Raw genomic sequence first — 22,016 nt, 5'->3', positions numbered from 1 at the left:
CATGGCCCTTAATGAACCTCAAATTCTGGTGTTCTTATCTTTGTGCAGTTCTCTCCCACAATGAGCCTTGGTTGGTATATACCAGTGATATGCTGTAGCCAGCCTGCGTGAACTCTCAAGAATCAAGTGTGCTCAGTGATTCATTAGTTCAATATAACACCCCGTGCCAAACATGTACTATACCTTGGCTATTTGAATTTAAATTTTAAAAAAATTTAAATAAATAAAGATTGAAAAAAGAAAAAAAAAAGAATCAACTGTGCTCGTCTCTTCCTAATTCTGTGTTCACCGATGTTACCCTGGCTTGAAATCAGCCAAGGTGGAATTATTTACACTAAGAAAATTAGCAAATGTTACAAATTAATGGAAGTTTTTTGTTTTTTGGGAGAGTCAATTTCCCAATATACCTCTCCTTCTGATTCACAGTAACAAAAGAATGCAGTGGAAAAGATTTTGTATCAATACTGGACTTAGCTTCAAAAAGGACTGGCAGCTTCTACATCCCCCCCTTGAATACTGATTTTTGCCAACACATATTAAGATCAGTTACCTGATAGATGGACACTGAACAGATCCATGTGAAGAGGAAGAAGCCTTGAGATTATATGAAAAAGGAGAAAAGCCCATTCATCCCAGCATCCCAAATAAGCCTCCGGATGACTCCAGTCACAGCCACCATAAACACATAAGAGACATCAACAAAGATCAGGAGAAGAACTACCAGGTCACCTATAGAACTACAAAAAATGATAATAGTTGTTATTGTTTTAAGCCATCAAATTTGGGAATGGGTGATAAGAACCATTATTAAATTAACTTAAATAGCTTCCCATGTCAAGAGCCGTATTTCATTCATCTGTGTATCCACAGTATCTGAACAGGTACCCAATGAGTACATGGTGGATAGAGAGCGAATATTGTCTTTTTTTTTTTTCCCAGTACTTTTTTTTTTTGTTTGTTTGTTTTTTGTTTTTTTTTTTAAAGATTTTATTTATTTATTTGAGACAGAGAGAATGAGAGACAGAGAGCATGAGAGGGAGGAGCAGACTCCCTGCCGAGCAGGGAGCCCGATGCGGGACTCGATCCCGGGACTCCAGGATCATGACCTGAGCTGAAGGCAGTTGCTTAACCAACTGAGCCACCCAGGCGCCCCCAGTACTTTTGTAAAGTAGTACCTGCCCATCTATTTCACTATGATGAAGAAATACACCCCTTCATAATAATAAGACACTGTATGACAATTCACAGCGCTGTGAATTGTGCAAGACTGTTGAATCACAGATCTGTACCTCTGAAACAAATAACACAATATATGTTAAAAAAAAAAAAAAGAAGAAGAAGAAGAAGAAGATAGCAGGAGGGGAAGAATGAAGAGGGGGAAATCGGAGAGGGAGACGAACCATGAGAGACGATGGACTCTGAAAAACAAACTGAGGGTTCTAGAGGGGAGGGGGGTGGGAGGATGGGTTAACCTGGTGGGGGGTATTGGGGAGGGCACGCTCTGCATGGAGCACTGGGTGTTGTGCGCAGACAGTGAATCATGGAACACTACATCGAAAACTGATGATGGTGATTAACGTAATAAAAGTTTTTTTTAAAAAGACACTGTATGACAATAATTAAAGAAAGAAGATTAGTTCCTAACAAAGATAGATCCTTACTGGACAAACACTATAACCTCTTTAAATACTAAACTGAAATGGCCTTCTAAAATTGACTAACATGTCTACCTTCTTCTCACCTGATAAGTATCAAAGGTCTCTACTCTTCTATCCAACTTTCTTAAGGGTTTTCCTCCCATGATGACATCAAGGCAAGATTCCTGGAAGGAGGAAATATCTGAGATATTTGATGTATGTAAAAAGAAAAGACTGTGATTTTGGTCTCAGGTGTGGTAGTAATCTAGTTTCTACTTCTGACTATGCAGTGTGTGGCAAATGACAAGATCTTATTTTGACCTTGTATCTTCTTTCCATAATAAAATCTGTTTCTCCTCTATTTACTATTTGGTTATTTCCTATATTTTCTCCTCCTTTCCTTTGTTCTAGTCTGTTTTTTGTCCCTACATATGTTTCCTCTTTTATATGCTATGCTCCCAGCCCTGTAAATTACCTACTAAAAATTAATCATTTTGCAAAATACATTATACATATCCCGTTAATCCTTTTGCCAAACCCATGAGATAGGCATTATTATTTTCAATGTATAGATAAGGCTCAAAGAGATAAGTAACTGGTTCAAAATCTCAGCCAACAGTAAAGCCAAATGTGCAGCTGGTTCCAAATGTACTCAGATCGACACAGCCCTAAAACACAAGAAGTGGGAGACTGGGGAAGGGGTTAAATACAGTTAATTCATACCTTTAAAAAAAGAAGAAAGAAACTAAAGAAAACAAGCAGATACATGAAGATACACAGAAACTTGTTAAACATTGTACAGATAGACTTACTCAAGAAAAACGTTTTCATTTCCACTTCTACTCTGGGGGTATATAAGGAACCTATTCTCTTTTTCTTAGAACCCTTACTCTGCAGGATCAAAATGAGCAAACAGTGACCACGTAAGTGAGAAAGTAAATTAAAATGTGCTTATAACTGCATTCTTATGACTGACATAAAATTCTGTACCACAGCCATTCCTTAGAAGCCAGCTCATGGGATCAGACAGTTAGGCAAGCCCATTTCTAAATTCTGCATTTAGAGACCCACAGTATAGAGCATACTGGTGAGTTCTTTTCTACCCAACCTTAGCTAACACTTCACTAGAGCGAAAGGGAACTGCCGACAGTTTTTGTCAAACTACTGCTGTGGACTCCACAGCTGGCAGAGACCTTGTCTAGAGTCTAGGCATCCAAATCATACAGATGGTCCAGCCAACTTGATGATGAGGCGGGGATCAGAACTCTTTGGTGAGCTACATAACTATCAAATGCTGCAACACAGGAAATGGGCCCAAAAAAGTTTCAGGAGGGTGGAATTTTGTCTTTGCAATCCATTTTCAAATGGTAGTTAAATATTAAGGCAAATTCAATGTATGAAATTGCATAAACTTATAAAGTACTTATGAATGATAATGTCCTAAGTACTTGAATACTTATTACATGTTAGGAACTTCATACACCTCATCTCATCCCAACACATCAGAGCAACTGGTGTTAACAGATACCCTTTTCACAGTAGGTAACCAGGCTCTGAGATGTTTGGTGCCTTTCCTAATTGCTAGCTGCTTAAGTGGGAGAGTCAGGACATGAACTTTAGTCATTTGGTTTAAGAGGCATTTAAAAATGCAGGATTCTGGACCCAGATTGCTACCTAAAAATCCCAGCTCTGCCACACACTAGCTGTATGACTTTGGTTAAGTCACTGGGCCTCAGTTTCCTCATCTGTGAAATGGGGATCATAACAGCTTCTACCTCATGATACTATTATTTTGCTATTGTTAGGACTGGATTAGTTAATACATGCAAATGTGTAAATATTATGTATGTATAATATACATAGTATACACAGTGCTGACATAGACACTATACAAGCATTACCAATTATTATTGATTCGAAATCCACTGTTTTATTTCTACCACCACTCCCCCACCCCCCGTGTGTGTGTGTGTGTGTGTGTGTGTGTGTGTTGGGGTTCTAAAATCTGGAATGGAGGTGGAAGGTAGGACCGAGAGAGAGGAGAGGACTGGAGATGGCAGCAGAGAGCTTCTAGTAGGTATGTTTAGGCTCTGACCCAATCACTGACTAAAAGAAGCTTGGTGCAGCTCTTTGAAGGCAGGAGAGTAAGGAAGCCCTAAGTTCTACAGCCCTATTTTGAGACTAAATCAGTATAACAACTTCACCCAACCAGGAAATGGAGATTCCAACTTGGACGGTGTAGCTCTTTCCTGAGGCTGTTCAATCCATTCACAGTTGATCAAAATGAAATCTCCAGAAGTTCTTAAAAGCCTAATTACAATTCAGATCACAAAGTCAATTTTCTGACCTCCCAAGTTCAATAACTGTGCTCTACCTTGAATGCTTTACCCACTTATATTTATAGAAAGCTTTATCTATATTGTTAACTATTTTAGGTTATATACCTAAAAGTAGAATTAAGAAAAAGGACTTAACACTTTAAGCCTACCATGCATATTGCCAAACTGCTTTCCAGAAAAGTTACCCCAAATCACACTGGTTCAGCCACTCCCACCTACCACTTAGCATCATGATTCAGAAAGGAGAAATCTTTGCTAGTATTAAAGGAGAAAATACCACCTAGTTGATTTAACTTGCATTTCTTTTATTACTACTAAGGTCAATTTTTTCTATTTGGAAGCTATTTGTATTACTTATTTTAACTGTATTTTTTTATCTTTAGTCAGCTTTTCTGTTGGGAGATTCTACTTTATTTAATGATTTACGCAAGATCTTTCTACGGTAATATAGTTTCTTCATTAGTTTTGTGGAAAATACTTTCCCAGTAAGTTATTTGCATATTAATTTATTTACTTTTTAAATTAAAAAAAAATTTTTAAGATTTTATTTATCCATTTGAGACAGAGAGCGAGCGAGCAAGCACAAGCGGGGTGGGGGGGTGGGGAGGGGCAGAGGAAGAGGGAGAAGGAGACTTCCGACTGAGCAGGGAGCCCGACACAGGGCTCAATCCCAAGACCCCGAGATCATGACCTGAGCCGAAGGCAGACACTTAATCAACTGAGTCACCCAGGTGCCCCAACTTTTTAAAAATTTTTTAACAGAAGTTTGGAGTCCATCTCATAGGAATTCAAAAATTATTTTATACCTTCCTATATCAAACTAAGGTATTTAAGAAACATATCACTCTCATTTTCTTTTGGTCAAAATATATATTTCTTAAAAGGATACACAGAAAGGTAAGTTTTACCAGAATACAAGCTCTTCAAAAAAAGAGATCTGACCTATTCACTCACCCGTGTTCCCAGCACTTGTAACTGTTCTTAGCACATGGTAGGAGTTCTATTTGTTGAAAAAAATAAGTGCATTGCTATCTTCCAATTTGTATGAAAGCAGCAAATCAAACTCCCAAAGACTTCACAAAAATAAAACAATTATTGCTGACATGCAAAATCTGCAGTGACAATGCCTGGATTTCTGGCTGAAGTACACTTCACTGTTAGAATGTATAAATTGGGGGCTTTGTTTTCTTTGTATTTCTAATTTTTTCACCACATAAATGAAAATTCTGCTTGTCACCTGAGATTTGCCTTATGAAAATATTTCAAAAACAAACCTCCTCTTCCTCTTGATCTCCACTGTCACCACTCTAGACTAAGCCAGCTTCATCCTAAACTTGGACTCTTGCAATGACCTCTCAATTAGTTCCCCACTTCCTCTTCTGACCTCTTCCAATACTTTTTCCTATAGAGCCTGGAACATGAGCATCTCAAACCACCAATCTGATTATGATACTCCCTTGTTTTCATTGCTTCCCACTGTTTTTAGAATAAAATTTAAAATCCAAAACTCCACATGATCTGGTGTAGGCGCATTTGGGGAAGTCCAACCCCACCTCCCCTTGCTGTGCTCAGCCACACTACTGCATTTCAGTTTTCTGACTCATTCCACCTAGGCCTCCCCACTGTCTGTTGCCAATACCCAGACAGCTCTTGCACACCCCTGCCTGGCCAGCTCAAAGTCATGTGGTCATTCTCTGAGCATTACCTTCCCATGATCCTCCATGCTCCAGGCTATATTAGGTCTAGACTCTTCCTGTACATGTGCTACATTGTACTTCTGCAGCATTCTTCACAGTGTGTAATTATATATTTACTTGTGTAATTATTTGCTTTACCTCTCTCCCCCTACTAGGTAGTAAAAGTTCATGGACAAAATGTTTGGTCTGTTTTGCACATCAGTGTATCTCTACTACCTACCACAGAGCCTGGAACCTATTTGGCACTCAACAAACACAAAATCAGTAAATGAATGAAGGAGAACAGCTCAAGGCCATCCTCTGCCAGGAAGCCTTCCTCACTGATGCCCGGGCCACAGGATGCTTCCCTTTTTGAATATCCGGTAGCATTCTTGCCTATTTTGTCCCAAATGAATTATGTTGTAAACATAATGTTTCTTGTTTTTATTTCTCTAAGCAACATAATGTTTCTTGTTTTTTATTTCTCTAAGTCTGCTTATTTTCTCAGCTACAGTGTTCCCCCTCCCCTGTAACACTGGCCTCAGAGCTGGTTCTCAAACACTCGTGGCTCACCCTTTCTCAGAGACCTTGCATTTGCTGTTCTCATTCAGAACACTCCCCCACCACACACACACATTATGAATGATTCCTTCCCAGTCATTCAGCCTCAAAGGTCATCTTCTCAGGTAGACTCTGTTTCTCCAATAACCAATCCTACTTGATTGTTCCTCCCAGCTACCTCCCTTTACAGTACCCATTTACACACTTATTTATTATCTGGCTCCCTCATCAGAACACAGGCCCAAGAGGATATGAGAATTTGTCTGGTTCCCACTGTATACCTGGCATATAGAATTTATTATATACTGGCATATAAATATTTATTAAATGTCTGAATACCAGCTCCAATGACAGTCCAAAGCTCCCACTCAGATCAAAATGAGCATGAGTAGATTGCAGCTGGCTTCAGAAGCTAACCCAACCTTCACTTCAGGGTCCTACCTCAGGGAAAGTAGTAGGGATTTCTTAACAGATTGCTTCCGATGCAAAGAGGCAACTAAAGGAGAGAAGAAAGTTGATGAAAAAGAAGGTGGAGAATAGAAAAGGAGAAATCAAGTCAACTGAATGGGGTGAAAGGGGAAAATACTGGAATTGTAAGGATTTGAAATCTTTTCAAAAGCTACATAACATCCAGATAGTCAAAGCTTGAGCTTCCTTTTGATATATGTGGCTCTGAATGAAATGCAACCTCTCTCTTCTGGCAAATCAGCTCAACGCTCATGTATTTGATGAGATATGTCACCTAAAGGTGTAATTAGAGGAAACTGAAAAAAAAAAAGAATAAAAAGAGAGAGAGAAAGAATTTAGATCATAATAAAAAAGAAGTTAGATGCTGATATGGGCAAAAACATTTATAAAAGTCTCACAAAAAAAGTGAGAAAATATTTCCTTTGTTAAACATAACTGATGCTACATTGTAAGTGGGCTGATCTGCCCAGAGCTCTCAGAAAGAAAAGAGATTAAGATGTTTCCACATTGAAAACCACCCCAAATATATAACTTTAGATTTGTTTAAAAATGAAAACATAAATAAGGTATGGGTGATAAGGCCTTGTTATAAAAAAGCAGTAAGAACTGTGATAAATTAGAATAGGTGGGAAGTTTTCTGCTGTTTGATTTTTTTGACTCAGAAAGCAAACACTGGAACAGTTCTTCCCCTGTACTTGATCACCTGATATGAGATTAGAATTATGTTCGCAGTTTAAATTCAATTCTTGGGGAGAAAATAGCCATGTCTATAAAAATATCATGTATAGTTTCAGAATCTATGATTATCTGAAATAAGCTGGCTCCCACCACTAGCCATTTAACTAACTTACATATCCAAAAATTAACTTTTTTTTTTTTTTAAGATTTTATTTATTTATTTGAGACAGAGAGAATGAGAGAGAGAGCACATGAGAGGGGGGAGGGTCAGAGGGAGAAGCAGACTCCCTGCCGAGCAGGGAGCCCGATGCAGGACTCGATCCCGGGACTCCAGGATCATGACCTGAGCCAAAGGCAGTCGCTTAACCAACTGAGCCACCCAGGCGCCCCAAAAATTAACTCTTATCAGCAGCAAGGCCTTAAAGTTCCCATTTTCTTCCTTGATAAACAAAAAATCCAGGCAATAAAAATCTTAAAATAAAACTGAGAAAAATTAAAAAAAAAAAACGGAGAAAAATGTTCCTTTGTTAATATAAGGTTGATATTTACATCACAAATCAAGACTTAGAAAAGAAAAAGAAGTATGTATAAAGCCAAACTCATAACTGAAGAAAATGCAAATCACGGGGTAGGAAAGTAAAGAAAACAATATATTATGTTATCACTGCATCTATGCATTTATGTTTTCATTCATCTTTCTCTCTGAATAGCCTAGCCATTCATTAATAAAAAACGATAGTTTACATGAATTATTTTAGCTACATTCCCAACAAATATTCAATGTAAATCCGAAAACTCTTTTTTTATGCAACAACAAACTCAAAGCACATCATTTTACCTCTGGTCTAATTTGAGAAGCCCATGCAATTGGATTCATAGTCTTTTTCATCCTTCTCTGGAGCTCCAAAAGTTTTATTAGACATCTTCTCTTCTACTGCTTCTCCCTTGCTAAAATGAAACTTACTAGGCCAAAGAAAGAAAAGAATACAGGAGATCAAAGGGTAAATTTTTTTCTTCCCTGACATTTTAAAAGGAACTATAAAATTTTGCTTGTGAATGGCATTCATGATCCCCACCATGATTTTTTTTTTATTTTTTTATTTTTTTTATTTATTTATTTGACAGAGAGAGACACAGCGAAGGAGGGAACACAAGCAGGGGGAGAGGGAGAGGGAGAAGAAGACTCCCAGCTGAGCAGGGAGCCCGATGCGGGGCTCGATCCCAGGACCCTGGGATCATGACCTGAGCCGAAGGCAGACGCTTAACGACTGAGCCACCCAGGCGCCCCCCCACCATGATTTTAAAAAGTGGAAAGCAGAATAGTGAAAAAAATATGCCAGTGTTAAAACTTACAAAATGCATTGATGATTATGTTACCATTTTATTAATTAGATTCTGTTAAGCAGAATTCAGCATTTCCACCCTGGAGGTTGATGTCACTGTGAATTCTTGAAAGAGAAAGCAGGGTTAGAATATTTGAAAGATATTTATGACTCTATCATGATGTTGCATAACTTTGAATGAGAAAAAAATTATTTTATGATCGTCTGGTTAGTTATTTTATAATAAATGTTTGCAGATGTTGTTATACACTGTATTAGTCTACTTGGGCTGCTATCACAGTCCTGGAAGGCTTAAACAACAGAAATTTATTTCTCCACTTCTGAAGGCCGGGGAGTCCAAGATCAAGGTGCTAGCAAGGCTGGCTTCATTCTGAGTCCTTTTCTCTTAGTTTGTAAGTGAGAGCCATTTGCCATGTGCTCACATGACTTCTTTGTGCATGCAGAGAGAGAGAGAGAGATCCCTGGTATTTCTTCTTATAAGAGCACTAAAACCATCAGACCAGGGTCTATCCTCATGACCTCATCCAACCCTAATTATCTCCCCAAGATCTCATCTTCAAATACCATCACGTTGGGGGTAAGAGCTTCAACATATGAATTTGAAGGGGGGACATAAATATTCAATCTATAACATGCACCATGAGGCACATATGTCATTTTGTTCTTCCAGTCACTAAATAATATATATTCTAAGGATAAAAATATCCAAGGTCCAAATAATTTAGATTACAAAAAATATGTGTATATATAAATGTCTAGTCCAATTTAATAAAGATCAGTTAAGTGATGAATATATTCATTTTACAGGTGTCACACTTGAGAACCACAGAACTGAAGTCTTACTCCAGGTCACAGAGCTGATTGGTGATAAGGTCAGTCTGCTGATAACTAATCCAGCACTCTCTCCAATAAACCCACATCATCCCTAACTGGTATGAATATATTTCTACATGTCAGTCAACAGAACATTTCATAAGCCTGGATCATATTACAGTCTGAGGGGTAAGCCCTAGGCTCTATACTCCTGACCTCTGGGAGTCTGATGGCCCACCCTGAGCAGAGAAAGACGTCAAAAACCTGATCCCTAATCCCAAGACACTATAGAGGATTGCACTGGCAGATATCCCCAGTGCAACTGAGGAGGGCTTTGAGCAAGTTCCCTTAAAACTTTTTGCAGACACATAGCTATTGCTGAAGGTCCAGAAACAAGTTAACCTTGAGCAGCATAGGAAACATGTAGTTGTCCAAGTTGCAAAGAACCCAGAAGCCATTTTAAATGGAGATGAACTCGATGGGAGCTAACTGGCCCTGGGAGGAGGTCCTGAGATCCTCTGATGCAAGGAGCTGATGTGACCAAAGACTCCCAAGTCCTGCTATAGAACGCACTGGCAAGGCCAGAAATGAGGGAGCCATTGCAGGAGATGCCTGGTCAGACTAGCCACCAGAGGACACTGGTCTCAATTCTTTTCTTTCAGAACACCAGCTCAATTGCACTTAGTTAATTATCGAATTACATGGTCAAAAATCTGCCTTCCCCGATAGATTACAACCCCACAAGGTCAGGAACAATTTATATATTATCTTCATATTTTCCCCCAACACCTAGATTAGCATCTAGTCTATAGTAACTGCTCAATAAATAGTTGTTCAATTGAGGAAAAGGAATATCAACTAGCTTTGCTAATGTCTTTGGGATAAAGAATGGTAAGACACTCTGCCTTCAGCTCAGGTCATGGTCCCAGGGTCCTGGGATTGAGTCCCACATCAGGCTCCCTGCTCAGCGGGGAGCCTGCTTCTCCCACTGCCTGCCGCTCCCCCTGCTTGTGCGCACTTGCTCTCGCGCTCTCTCTCTCTTTGACAAATAAATAAATAAAATCTTTGAGGAAAAAAAACGAATAACAAGACACAGAAGCTAAAAAAAGGAAATAGAAACGTTTAGCCTTCCATTACATTCTTCTTGGAGCAATTTGTCTCAAAATATGATGAAGCTGGAAGCCCTGAAATGAGTGAAAGCTTGAGTAATTACAACAATAACAACAATACTCTAATTTACATATGTATAGCACTTTATTCTTCCCAAATAATATCATATTATTATTTAGTTTTCATGATATAACAATTTCCATTTTAAGATGAAGAGGCTGAACTTCAGGGAGGTTATAATTTGTCCCACATCACAAAGCTAATGAAGTACAGAACCAGGATCCAAATCCAGGTCAAACAATTCTACATCTGGTATTCTTTCCACTTCAACTACATTAAAATAACAAAAATATTAGTAAATGCTGATTCTGAAATAAATGGGGGAAATAACCATTTTAAAATTAGCAAACTTCTGTCTTCTAGACTAGAAATTTGAATTCATTTTTGTGTCAGTCTCTATGTTCTGAGAAAAGCAAAAGAAAAAAAAATATTTGAGAGAGGCTCTGCTGTTACACAGATAGGAAGCACACATCCACCCACCTTGCTTGGGGAAGACCCAAAAGCACTGAAACATCCCTAATGTCAACACTACCTTTATTCACTCCATATTTACTGAGTACCTCTGTGTGCTGGTCACCATTCAAAATGAGACACTGTACCATATAATGTCACCTGGGAGTGTTTTTAACAAATCCTTATTCCTACAAATTATGTTTCAGAGAGAGAAATGTTTCCTTCTCAGTAAGCATGCTGTCTGTCCTATTAAACCTATATCCTATTTGGGCCTCCTTGCAGAATGGGATGTGATGATGTTTGAGTTCTTTGTAGGAGCTAGGATATTGAGAGGAAGATACCTACATGAGGAAGTGTGTGCTTGAACCTCCTTTCTGTCCTGCTGAAGGAAAGATCATGAAAAGGACACTGGTGGGGTTTGGGACCCTGTGACCCAGGGTAGTGGGCAGAGACCTATTGAAACTTTATTTAAGAAAAGCCCAGGGACACCTGGGTGGCTCAGACGTTAAGCATCTGCCTTCGGCTCAAGTCGTGATCCCAGGGTCCTGGGATCGAGCCCCGCGTCGGGCTCCCTGCTCCGGGTGAAGCCTGTTTCTCCCTCTCCCCTCCCCCTGCTTGTGTTCCCTCTCTCGCTGTCTCTCTCTCTGTCAAATAAATAAATAAAATCTTAAAAAAAAGGAAAAGCCCAGAAGCTGGGAAGCACTAATGTGTGATTCAGGTGTTCTGATGATTTGGGGGAGCTGAAGGTTAAACCTACACCAAATAGGGGTAGGTTTTTCCTTTAAAGAAATGGATATTCCCAGTTGGATACTCACTGTGGAGAGATGTTAACTCCAGTATAGAGAGTATAATCAACATGGTGGCTTTACACAGAATGTGGGAAACTCTGCTTCTTGTCTCTGGGGCCTAGGGGAATTTTGTAGGGTTTCCATTACTTGGGACCTTCCTATAGGTGGGGTGATGGGGAGGAACTGGTCTCTGCTAGGTGGTGGCCAACTGGAAGCTAAGCAATTTTGAGGGCTCTAAGAAAAGCCACAGTTAGAAAAGTGGTTATTTAAATTGTACTACTTATGTGTTTGGTCTCAGTTGTGTTACAGGGAATTATGGAAGGGCCTGCCCCACAGTTCATACAGGCTGGCAACTGGGAGAGCAGGGGTCAAGGGGAGAGTGTGAAGATGGCCCCCAAGAGATGACAGGGTGACCAGAGCAGCCCAGCCCTACGTGTTGGTGATTGGAGAGGGAAGGACCAGGGACCTAGAAGAGGTAGGTGGGGAGCAAGACTACTCCTCAGAGAGTTCTCAGTGTAGTGGGAGAACAATTTAGGCAGGGGGGCGCTAATTTCTAGCATTTGGTCCAAAAAGAAGGTAGCCATTACACTTTAATAATTTAAGCAGTTAAAAAATTTTGTTTAATTTATAAAAAGTCTCTATTTTAGAATCATACTGATGCCTCAGACATGTGGGTAAAAGCCCTCTGCCCCTAACTGCTCCCCCACCTCAGATTGCATAAGGACAGTAGGCCCATGGAAAAAATATTCCCATAACTCTCAGACAGAATCAACAAAAGACTTTACAGACGATTAAATGTCGTATCTGAAATACTAAATTTTGCCATTGGAGTAATTCACTCACCCTCAGCTGTCTCTTCTTGTTAACTATTCTCTCTCTATGGAACCAGGATTCTCTGATAGACTCTTGTCTTAAGGAATCCCTGGGCCTCCCCAGAGGCAAGGCCCAGCCCCACCCAAGGAAGCCCACCTGCTTCTCCCTCCAGAGCAAGAGGTGACCTACAGAACATCCTTGAGCAGGAATTAAACACCTGAAAAAATAAAGGGACTCATCTATTCATCATATGTAAAAAGATTATAGTCCCTTCTTCATGTGCCTAATTTAATCATAATTTAGAGTTCATTTTCAAAGTAAATAGACAAACACTCATCTTCTCTTTTGTGTATATGTTATGAGCAAAAAATCAGGAAGAGATATAGAAATTGCAGTTGCAGAATATTAAGCACAGCCCCCTGGTTTCTGTTTAAATGAAACTAACCTCTCATTAGCATTTCATAGTTAAGAACGTAGACTTAAATCAGACCTGGGTTTCAATGTCATGCTCCACCATGGATTCCCTAGTATCCTGAGGATAGTTACTTCTAATCCCCAAGCTTCAGCTGCTCTGACTGCAAAATGGACCTGACAATTGTATCTGCCTCAGAGGGTGGTTGTAAGGAGTAAATTATTTAATGCACATGAAACATTTAGAAACAGGCCTGGCATCTGGTAAGTGCTCAAAAATTTTACTATTCATATTTCAGTATTTCTAAAATGTTGCTGAATTCAGGTGCTAATTACTGGGGCATCCCAAAAGGCAGTCTTAGAAAGGAAAGCACTACTAGGTAAGACTCCGAACAGTACCCTAACTGTGCTTTGACTTCATCACTTGCCACTTCCATCAACTGCTTTTTTGGTAGCATGCTGGAAAATCAACCACAGTACACTAACACCCACACCCCAGCAGCTCTCCAAATCAGTTCTTCTAAAATGAGTCAGCATACACCCAAGCATGTTGGCCATTCATCTGCTGTGCACAGGCTGCAGGTTCCCAAACTCCTGCTACCAGGCACTGGCAGCATGCCACAGAGGCCAAGGGGCGTGGGTACAGGGGTCCACACCTCCCCAGCTCTGGGTTTAGGTTCTTCAGGTACAGACACTGAGCCTGTGTCTGCGAAAAGGCAAAAATGGTACAGGAACAGCTTGCCAGGCAGCCCGGAGGAAGCATCTTCTGCCCACATTCTGCCTCACTGTAACCAGCGTTCCAGGTCCCACCAACATTCACTACCACTAACTTCACGCAATTGGCTGAGCTATATATAAAAATGTTTCTGTCTACTCCTGGGTATATTTTTCTCCTTGAGTAACTAAACGTAACACTTGTTAAAATTTGTTTCATTTTGTTTTCCTGGAATAAAACTGAGCTCATTCTTGTTTTCCATGCCTAAAAGTTATAGTAACAGGAGCACCTTCACCTCCAGTTCCTTAGGGGAATTCTGGGAAGCTCAAAAAGCAGGGTCGAGGCAGGACTATAAAGCCAATAGTGAAGAAACCAGGTTTCAGAATGAGTTTAAGAAAATTTGACTTAAACTAACAAGGTGCTTTTGGATGTTAAAGATCTCCATTTAGGTTTCTTAAAAAACGATTATACACATTCAGGACAGAAAGACACTGGCTTACATAGGATTAAAAAGAGAGAGAAAGATCCAAGTTGATCATGCTTAAAATGAGCCATCAATGTAAGTAATCTGCTTGCCAAAAAGTGGCACTTTCCCAGCACTACCACCGGACTGCTCCAGATTACCACAGCTTAAAGAACCAGACAAACTAGATCTGTCTCTTCTTTTTCACTTCCCTGTTCAGCCCACTGCTATCTAAGTTCTGCACTACCCCCGCCCCAACACCTCTCAAATTGTGACTGCCAGAAGTCACCAGTGACCACAAATTGGCAAATCAGTGGACTTGTTTCCAGTCTTAGAACCCGCCCCCTTTCAGCATCAGACATTGTTGACCACGCCTCACTTTCTTCCTTCGGCTTCTCTGATGCTGTTCTGTTGTTCCTCCTGACACCCTGGCCACCTCTTTTTAATCCCCTCTTATCTTTCTGTTCTTCAATGCTACCTGTAACTGGAGGTTCAGTCCTTTTCCCTGTTCTCTACACACACTACCTAGTGATCTCAGCTACTCCCACTTCAGCTAACACCCTGCTCAGCTAACACCAGAAATCCCAGATCTATCAGTCCAGTCCAGACCCTGAGCACTTGATATATCCACCTACATCCTGGAGAACCACACCTGGTTCTTCCTACTTCTCCAGCCCTTGGTTCTCCTTTTCTTCTCATTCCTGTACTCTTATCTTACCAAAGAGCACCACCATCCACCCAGTGGCCTAAATCAGAAACCTCAAGACCTCTTCAGATTCTCCCAATCCCTTACCTACTATATTGAATCAATGACAAAAATTCTGCTCCTTAGCTTGTTTTCTATTTACCTCTACCTCTCCTCCTTCACTTTTGATTTATAAGAGAGCAGGAGACTTCTCTGGTTCCTATCCCCTGGGGTCTAGAAAGATCATCTCTTAGGTTGCCTGCCTCAAACTACAACATTCAAAGTCTCTTCTCCTGAAAAAGCTCAATGTTCTATACACTACTTTAGAAAAACACTTCGATCAAAACAATTTTTTAAAGAATGTAGGACTTATGCAGATAGGGAAAGAATAAGGAGTAACTTCTGTTCCTCAATCTTAAGGCATCTTGTAGGAACCAACCGATATTAAGAACTTCTCAGTAACAAAAGAATGACTACTATTTACTCATTCTTTCTTTCCACAAATATTCACTGACTATTTTGTGCTAGGTGTTCTTCTGAATGCAAGATGGTCGAGATGGGGTAGGGTGGGCAACAGATGATGAAGAACTGGAATAAATGAGAAAATACCACAATAGTAAGTGCTATGCAAAGTTTAAGAGAGAGTGACATGGAAGCTAATTTAGACTGGACAGTCAGGCAAGATCCCTCCAAGGGAATGCCATGGAAACTGAGACCTAAATGGTAAAAAGGAGGCAGCCATGGTAGGATCAGGAGAAAGAACACTGCATGCCAAGAAAACTGTTTGTGTAAAGGTCCTAAGGCAGAAATAGCTGGGCGTTGGAGAAGTAAAGAGAAGGCAGGTATGGTTGGAACTCTTTGAGCAAGGGGCACAACTGGGTCACATGTTAGATATCCATAAACTTCAAAATAATTGTACAGGGGAGTTTTTATTATTACCACTTAAAAGCTAAGGAAATGGAAGTTAAGAAAAGTTTAACTTCATGCAGTGAGAAAGGAAGACCAGATTTCTCTTTGTGGTATCTCTGATTCCAAAACATGTTGCTTTCACATAGGGGACGATTCAAGTAAACCCAAGGTTTGTGACATTCTGGAAATTTTCCATATCAGTCTAGCCCCAAACTCTGCCCCAATTTCAACCCTTCATCATAGTGAAAATTGATTTCCCCTGATCTTTTTATAAACAAGGGAGGCTTTTATGACACCTCTCATATCAACAAAGTCACTGAAATGTGTGAAACCTGGGAAGCCCAAGGGTTACAAAAATAAGCCTAGGGTTCATACTTTTTAAAAAACATATTTGTGTTTTCTAAGTACAAAAATAATATGTTAATATTTAAATTAAAGTAATACAGACATACATAAGGGAGAAAAATATCTGATGAAACTATTTTTTAAATTAGCTTCTACTTTGGGTTTACAATTTAGTTTTATTTTGTTGTATTTGTTTATTATTTAATTTCATGTGATTTTAAACATTACCAAGGGTATTAAGGATAATATTATAATCATATCATCACCCAACTCAAGAAATGGAACATTATCAATACAATGAAGCTTTTTATTTCCATCTCCACTTGTACTTCTTCCTTCCTAGCAGAGATAATCACTACTTTTAATTTGATGTTTGTTATTCCATGTGCTTTTTCATTCTTGTATTCATTTTTTATATTCTTTTTCTCAAATGGAAGAAGAGTTGAAGCAGAATAATTGACAAACTGGTGAAGGTCAAATGAGGGGTAGTGAAACAGTGTGAAACCCCTGGGAGTCCCAGAAGTTGAAAAACTGTGCACCCTCGGGAAGGCTCTTTCTCCATGAAGACCAATGGGTATTCACAGAAAAGACAAAATGGTACATTGTGGAACTTTCATACATTGCTTATGAGAATGCAAAGTACAGCCAGTTTCTTATAAATTTACACAGACACCGGAGCACCTGGGTGGCCCAGTCAGTTAAGCGTCTGCCTTCAGCTCAGGTCATGATCTCAGGGTCCCCAGATGAGCCCTGAGTTGGGATCCCTGCTCAGCAGGGAGTCTGCTTCTCCCTCTGCCTTTCCTCCCTGCTCATGCTCACTCTCTCCCTCAAGTAAATAAATAAAATCTTTAAAAAAATTTAAACATACACCAATCGTATCATCCAACAATCCACTTTTAAGTATCTACTCAGGAAAAATTAAAACTTATGTTCCCACAAAATCTGCATGTAAATATTTATACCACCTTTATTCATAAGCACCCAAAATTGGAAATAACCCAGAGGTTCTTTACTGGTGAATGGATAAACTGTGTGGTACATGCCATTTCATATTCAATGAAATGCCATTTAGCAATAAAAAACAATGAACTGTTCATAACAACATGAATAAATCTTAAATGCATTTTGCTAAGTGAAAGAAGCCAGGATGAAAAGTCTACATATAATTCCATTTGTATAATGCTCTGGAATTACAGGGATGGGAAACAAATCAGTGGCCACCAGGCACTGAGGTACGAGAGGAGGTGTTGACTAGAAAGGAACAGCACAGGGAACTGGGGGGCTAACAGAATAGAATGGAAATGTGGTGAAGGATATATAACTCTACGCATTTGGCAAAAATCCACTGAACTGTACATCACTGAGTAAGTTTTGCCTTCCATAAACTAAAACCAATCAGTGAGGATGTGGGAAAGATGCAATGCTGACCATGAATATTACAAATTAATGCTATAACCACAATGAAGGAGGATGGAGTAAAAAGTTGCTGATGTAACTTTGGAAAACAGTGTTCTGCTAGATACTGTCCTAAGACTCAAAACAAAAAGAATTTAAACATTGTACTCTAATTGATAAACTTGTTTCATCCAAGAGTACAGATTTTTAATTCTAAAACTACTTTATTTGTATATTAGGTGAACAAAAACACAAACATACTGCAGATAATGGAAGGAAGATTTCTCACTGTTGCAGAAAAAAAGAACTAAGTGTCAAGGCTGCAATATAACACGGTATTATCTTTATGTATGCAGAGAGATAGAAACAAATATATATGTATGTGCATGCATGAGTAAGCGTACCTACTTATATTTCCTACTTCCATTCATTGAAAGAAACTAGAAACAGTGATACTTAGCATACCTAGCACCCAGACTTTGGTTTCTAAATATCATTCTTCAAGATGGTATTTCCCTGGCTGACTCCAGTGCCAGGGTAGAGGAAATGTAAATGATACTGGAGCATCTTGTGTTGCCAGAAAGTAAGGAAGTGGCAAAACAAAACAAAAACCAACAACAAAACATACTGAAAGGGCACAGCAGGAGACAACTTGAAATAGCTCCTAATGGCCAAAGTTAGAACAACAATAACAAAATAAATGATACTATTGGATTATAACCCAAACAATAAACTAAGTGTCCATGAATCTATACTGATATTAATATATAACTAAATTAGTAAATGAATGGGGGGAGAAGGGACAACTCTTCTGTTGAAAAGAATTTTAATTAATAAACAATTAATAAACATAGAAGGAATGAGGGAAATTAAGAAAGCATCATTAGAACATCACAGTAGTAATTACCACAGGCAGCACCCACTGATAGAAGCTAAAATAAGTAAATCACGAAACTACTGCATTATTGGTAGTTTAACATGAAGAAAAATCAATACTGACAACTTTAAAAGTTTTAAGCAGTTATTACAGTACACTATTATTTATTGGGCAAGTAAAATGCCATTAATAATATTAGGAACTTTCCTTGAGCACATACTTTTTAGTCACTGTACTAAACACTTTACACGTTAACTCGTGTAATCTTCCCAGCAACCCTATCCCATTTGACAAATGAGGAGACTAGATAACTTTCCCAAACTTACATGGTTAGGAAATGATGCGTCTGTAATTTAACACCAGAACTCTGCCAACAGATAAACAGATGATAGATAGATGATAGATGTTAGATATTATGCATATGAGAGAGAGAGAAAATATATCTATATGTATTTGCTTACTTCAAACTAGAGTCAAAATAAAATCAATCCGACAAACAAAACATCTGGGTGTTGAAGTGCTAAGAAGAACAAGGAAATATTGGGGCATCACATCCGGCTGGTGTTTTGTCTTTATTTTTTGTTTGGATTGAGAAAATGATGAGACCAGTGACGTGATGTGAGAAAAATTGAAAACTAAGTTTCTTACAAAAAGTGAGAGCAGCAAGGATGCTTTTTACCTGGCAGAGAAATCCAAATATTCTTGAAGGTGGTCATCCTTTTTGGAAGATTGGAAGTTATCACAGAAGTCTGGAGTGGTGAAAACTGCTAAGCAAACTGCCATTGGGAAGGTCACCTCCACTCTCCCAGGGTCTCTGGGAAGTTTGGCCGCTGGAGCCACAGTTATTACTGACTCTACCGGCCTCTGAGCCACCCTTGGCATAAGTTGCTGTCTTGATAGAATGTTTCTTGCCCAGTATCTTCAGAGTAAGAAGATGCCCTTCTGAGTTGGACTTAATAGAAAGAATAGTTCAATTTGGAAGTGGAAGAGGAGTCACAACTTAAAGTTTCAATTCAAACACACTTTGTTTTCTAATACTAGGGCAATAATTTTCTTTTAACTTACGTCAAATATATACACATATTACAAGTACAGGTATTGACTGGATGTTTGAAGAAATTCTTTTAATCTTTTCAGGTATCATAATGGAATTATGGTTATGTTACAGAAAGACTCCTTACATTTTAGAGATACATATTTACAAATAAAATGATAAAAGTTTCTGGGATTTACATCAGAATATTGTGAGAGAGAACATAAAAGACTGTGTAAATGAAACAAGATTGGCTAGGAGCTGATTATTGTTGAAATAGGATAACGAGTTCATTAAGCGTTCAATATACTATTGCGCCTACTTCTGTACGTGTGTTAAAGTTTTTATAATAAAAAAGCGTTTACAAAGAAATACAGATTTTTCTATTATAATTCAATATAAGTAATATCATAGAAACCTCAAATCACACCCCAAAAACAACAGTATTCATGGTGGAAAGACAGAGGTAGAGATCACTTAGGACCACGCCACCTCGAAACCAAAGCGCCAAGAGAAATAATAATCTTAATAAAAATAGCAATACCATTTTTCCAACGTGAAATTTGTAATAAAGAAATACCGAGGTAAACATAGGGCCTTACCTTTAAAAATAATGAGAAGAAATTTGTGGGTGGCAGTGGAGAGGCCGCGGCTGCCAGACTGTGAGGGACACGAGATCCGACGACCGCAAAGGCGCTCGCAAGATGGCGCCGAGCCGAGCTGCCGGAGAGCGACCAGGCGAAGCTCGCTGCGCCAGGCGGTGCGCAAGCTTCCCACTCCGCCGCTCTCCTCCCGTGGGGATAACACAGACGTACCGGATTAGAGCTCCACAACCCCAGGTACGTCCTACACGAAACGCTAACCGGGCTCCTCCACACAACACCTGCATTAGATCATCTGTCGTACTAGAATAAACACCCTGTGTTGACCTAAAGGAATGTTATAAAATTTCTAATGTAGTGTATTAACGTTAAATTCACTCAGTTTCTCGGAAACGATTTTCTAGTCTAATTTTTAATGTGCTTTAAAGTAGTATGATGTTCATATGGAAGTAAAAGATCCAACAATACCAAAAGACACAAAACATGAAGCTAAACTAAAGTCACCTCTTCCTTGTCCCCCTAGTTTCTACCTAGTTTCACTCCCCAAAGAGAACCATTTTAATTATTTCTGTTTTTCAGTTGTTCTGTTTTGGTTTTTTTATAATTCTAAATAAATGCTCATTATTTTGAGTTATCTCATTGATTTACCGACTTTAAACAGGGGTTTGGACTCCTTTATATGAGAGATAAAGATGTTTACCTACCTTTGCTTCTTCCTCCCAGTTTTTCTTAGCAGTACTTATTTTTACTTCTTTAATGGTCATACTCCTATTTGTAACAATATCGATATTTCTTGACCCAACTTTTGACTCCCATTTGTAAAATAAGATAACTTACTTGCCTTGCCTCACTTCACTATCCAACCTGTTACCTATAACTCTACTTTCACATCGTCAAGGCTTATAATGTTTACAATCTGTTCTATACAAGAAGTGAGTTTTTCAGAGGTTTGTCCATAGAGTGATTCCAATTCATGTTCAAAATATTATAGTTATCATAGTCAACAAATAATGGGATTGAACCCAAAGAAAGAGATGTAACCCTATGTCACTAAAAATGAGCTGCTTGATGAATCATGCACAAATTTGTTCTCATTTCTTACAGCTCTATAATTACTCCGTTTGACTTTCTTCATATTAGGCAGTGATTTTTTTTTCATATTACATTTTGATTTGTGTTGGGGTTTCTAATGATCTTTCTTTTTACTCTAGTTTCTTAATTTTACTGTTAACAGAAAATTCACTTTCTTCCCAAAGTCTTTCTCTCATAGCCTATGACTGTCTGTTCATATATGGACTAATTTATCTATACAACTGTGATTCTGGAATTTTATTTTTTTCATGGCACTCTTGATTAAATCCCCAGTTTATTGGATCCCATCCCTGCCTTTTTCCTGGATTTCTGTTTCGCTTTGCCAGAGTCCATCTCAAATAATGTTCTTCAGAAAAGATGTGTAGGAAGTAAATTTTCTGAAATCTAGTATATTCCAGAATATAATTACTCTGTCTCCACATTGCATTCATTGTTTGATTGGGCACATAATTCCATACCTAAATATTATTTATCAGAACTTCATGTCTGCTAGTTGGTGAGCAGTCTCGTGCCAATCTGATTCTCATTCCTCTGTAGTGACTTTTTTTTGAAATCGCTGGAAGTTGATGTAACCTATCTTTTATCTCAGGTTTCCTGGAATTTCATGTGCTTCTGGATATAGAATTCCTAAAATTCAAAATGCTGGCAACTCAGTGGGTTATTTTAATGCAAAGCCGTATTATTGATCAGATATAGGCAACTTTCTTATATTGTCTCTCTGATGATTGCTTTCTCTCTAATTTCTCTTTT

General features: G+C 38.8%; 1 pseudogene; it reads right to left on the bottom strand.

The window, feature by feature from the left end:
• Positions 1–20,938, bottom strand: part of LOC123324839 — a 39,780-nt pseudogene extending 18,842 nt beyond the window's left edge.
• Between the last annotated feature and the right edge of the window lie 1,078 nt (positions 20,939–22,016).

This window comes from Neomonachus schauinslandi, chromosome 5, assembly GCF_002201575.2.
Source record: "Neomonachus schauinslandi chromosome 5, ASM220157v2, whole genome shotgun sequence".
Lineage (NCBI taxonomy): Eukaryota > Metazoa > Chordata > Mammalia > Carnivora > Phocidae > Neomonachus > Neomonachus schauinslandi.
Note: the sequence above shows the minus strand (reverse complement) of the source record. Positions and strands in the feature narration are given on the sequence as shown.